This window comes from Papaver somniferum, unplaced genomic scaffold, assembly GCF_003573695.1.
Source record: "Papaver somniferum cultivar HN1 unplaced genomic scaffold, ASM357369v1 unplaced-scaffold_137, whole genome shotgun sequence".
Lineage (NCBI taxonomy): Eukaryota > Viridiplantae > Streptophyta > Magnoliopsida > Ranunculales > Papaveraceae > Papaver > Papaver somniferum.
Window position 1 is genome coordinate 13912173 of NW_020622934.1, and position 4030 is coordinate 13916202.

The following is a 4030-nucleotide window of genomic DNA, read 5'->3' on the forward strand; positions in this document are numbered from 1 at the left end:
GTTGTTGACGGAAAATGATGATAATCGATGATTTATAATATCCTGATGTCCTCGATTTAGACTTATTTATATTTCCAGAATGATGTACCACTGATCCCTGTAAGTGTGACGGTTTCTTGAATGAAAGAGTGGGAAAGTGGGAGATCGTGGTAAAGTCAGTTCCATGTCGTACGGAGACTTGACTGATCATGCACCCACTATTTTGCTAACTTCTTCAACCGTTTACACGACTTACACACATTTCTCATTGTGGATGAATCCACGTGCCGTAGACTGCCAAACCAAAACCCTAAGTGATCCCCCCATTTGTGACGTGATTGATATTTCACGAATCAGGGAGTCTGCAAGGCAGACGTGTATTAGTTAGTAAGTTGTTGACTGATTTAGACCGTGTGTCTAGTTTTTTTGAATCGAGCATAAGTGGTGAATGCTCAGTGATTCATGGGTTGAACATGTAGTTCTCTGAGATGTCAATGAATTACTGACTAGAGCGACTGAGCAAGTATTGCTCAACTCGACGAATTGTTGAATATTGAGAGTTTGTCGAGCAATTGATCAAGTATTGCTCAATTCGACGAATTTGATAATTTTGGCGTGCAACTGAGAAAGTGTTGCTCAATTCAACAAACTATTGATGAATTACTGAACATTGATGGTTGGATCAATATTAGAGCAACTGAGCAAGTATTTCTCAATTCGAAGAATTATTTAATGGTGTCGTGACCCAATAAAATATTAATCAAAAATATTGGTGAATAACCGAATATTATTAATTTGGATGTTGATTGCTGAATCAACATTATTTTGTGTTTGAACTTGCTCAGAATGGTGATTCGTGGAGCGTTTGTTCGAAACCCTAATTTTTATCAATCCTTCATCAATTGGTGAATTGCTGAAAATTGGTCATGAGTGAGAAGGGACCGACCAATGGGATGATGAGCGTCCATGGGTGCCCAGTGCTCGAGTGATCACGCACCAGGGTTCTCAGTTTGAGAGTTGGTGAAAAAACGATGGTTAAATGCAAGATTCATTATTTATTGAAATATTGATGGATTCAGCATTAGGTGATAAAACCTAGGTAAGAGAGATGAGGACCGACCAAGAGAGCATGGGACCGGCTATTGGTGGTCACGGAACCAAGTTTTGGTCATTTGGAGAATCCCCCAGTTGGTTGGAGAGAGTTCGGGCCCAGTATGAGCAATTGAGCAAATTAGGTCAGAATTATGAAAACATGTGGGACCGGCTTTGTGCAAGCCCTAGGAATGACTCTGGTCGGTCATGGAGGCATGCACTTGTTTCCGCGGTGTCCGCGTTTCCATACTGAGAGTTTCAGTATTTTCTGATGCGCGTTCGAGCAACATAGTGCATTTTCAGAAGAGTTTCATCTTGACTGAGAATTCTCGATTTTTGTTGGAATGAGCATGTATGCTCAATTCATCAATATTTTGAAAATATTAAAATAAAAGTCTTTTAATATTTAAAATTTCCGTGAGAGGCTAGCCAGTAGTGCGACTATGTTGGCTTTTGGTTTTTCGTGATTTGAGCAATATTTGAGAAAATATGGAGAAATCATGAATTTTGCTCAAACCCGGGAGTTTCATTAATTGAGGAAAATAATAATTATGCAAGATTAGGGATTGCAAGGTGTGGGACCGACCATGGCTAGGGCATGGCCGGCCGGCTAGGTTGACCGGTCCGCACACCTTTCCCTATTTTATTATTTTCACGAATCCTTGTAGTTATGGAGAATCTTTGAAGTTATGGAGAATCCACTAGTTTTTGTTGAAACGGAGAAGTTTCGTGAGATTAGGGAATAATAGTTATAAAAAGCTAAGGATTGTGAGGTGTGGGACCGGCCACGACTTAGGCATGGCCGACCGGTTAGGTTGCCCGGTCCCGCACACCTCTCCTTATTTTATAATATTATTTCGTGAATCCACGAAGTTATGGAGAATTCGCGGGTTTTGCAAAAACAAGGAAAGTTGCTAAAACCAAGGAGTTTTCGTGAGTTCACGAAATAACAAAAAATAAGGAAAATAATGGGAGAGGCACGGACCGACCATGGCTAGGGCACGGCCGGCCGGCCGGCTGGTGGGCCCGGCCTTGGGCGCCTCTTATTATTTTATTAATATTCATTGTTTTCTCCTGTTTTGCGAAGGATTCCTCATTATTTCATATTTTTGGACACTGGTTCGTGCATCCGGGTGCTCAGTCGTGCATCATTGTCGAGTACACTCGCACCGTTTTTGTGGGGCTTACTCAGTGATAGTCCAGATGCCTGGTTGTTGGGTATTTATTACTGATTTATGAAATTCAGTGGAGAATAATTCATGAAACTGAGTAATAAGATGAGTAGTTATTTATTATCAGTCCATATATCAGCAGCGGATCCGACTATGGATTCAGAATAATAAAATGATAATTTCATCACCATCTCATGGAATCGCAGATTTGACCATAAAAATCGGAGTAATGAAATGAGCGGTGATATTACCATTCTATGGGACCGTGGTGATTCGACCATGAAATCGGAGTAATATCTATTACCTTTTCATGAGATCAGCCGTGGATTCGATCATGAAATCGGAGTAATAAAATAAGTGGTGATATTACCATTTCATGAGATCAGCCGTGGATTCGACCATGAAATCGGAGTAACATCTATTACCATTTCATGAGATCAGATGTGGATTCGATCATGAAATCGGAGTAATACATTTATCCATTACCATTTCGATCATGAAATAGGAATAATGAGATAAGATAGATTATCTTCTAGGAATTCAGTGGTGAATATGACCTAGAATTTAATCGCTTTGCGTATAGTCAGTAAATCAGTGAGTGTTTCTAATGTCCCGAAGACGTTTTTCCCTCTCAACATTTCATGTATGGAGGACCGCCTGAGTCTATACACGGGTCTCTCTACATAGTCAGCAACAGTGAGTATCACCGTCCTGAAGACGTTATTGCTCTCAATCTTACGGAGAACCACCCAATTGTTATTTTATGTAGAGACGAATTCATCTTTGTAGTCAGGGAACAGTGAGTGTCACCGGCATCCTGAAAGTGTTAAGCTCTCAATCTTACGGAGAACCACCCAATTACGTTATTCTACATAAAGGCTATGATGAAATTCCTGGTGTCAAACGCTCCGGAGAGGCCTCTCGAGCGACATATGCATCATACTTCGTAAAACACGAATCGTCACATGGATCCCAGAAGCCGTGTCAGAAACATGCAGTATCATGATTTTACGATTTTGACCTTTGTTGAAAATACACCATCTACATCAATAAAATAACAAAACCAATAACTCCTGGAAATTTCCTTTTCGGTTCACAAACAAGTTTATGAACTTACTTCCTTAGAACACGTGTAAATATTGTTCCTTAGGATGAAATCCTCACCTCGTACCCATACATAATCACAATATCATTCAAATGATTATGGCGATGTCTTATCTACAAAGTTTAATGGTTAAGCAATAAACCTCGTATTGTATTCCGTAATACTATGTCTATCTAGAGTTCATACATGCTTCGCAGTTATGTTTTCAATATGCACGACTTGAAAAATACATTAGGGAATGAAACAGTTCAAGTCAAATATCACTAACCTCAAGTGGAAGGATGATTGTTGTCGTTGTAGCTCCTTGCGTCTTCACATCTTCAAGACTTCGCAATACTTGTAATGTCTCATATCCTAATGCTTTCAAGCTAACCTATACGAAGTTTAACTCTAGTACATAATCAAGCGACTCTTAACATGGGTTTTGATTCACTAAAATATGACAACCAAACTTTACATACCAACGCTTGGTGGGTTCAACCGAGCAATTCTCTAACACATACGACTGCGATCAAATTTTGGCGCCGCTGCCGGGGATGCATACGACTTGTTATTTAGTTTTTAGTTTCTTTTTACGATTTTTTCTTGCATATTTTCTTTTCGTTTCTTGTCTTGTTTCTCACTTGTTTGCGAGAATTGTTTTCAGGTACCTTATCCCTGGCTTCTAAAGATTGGAACTACG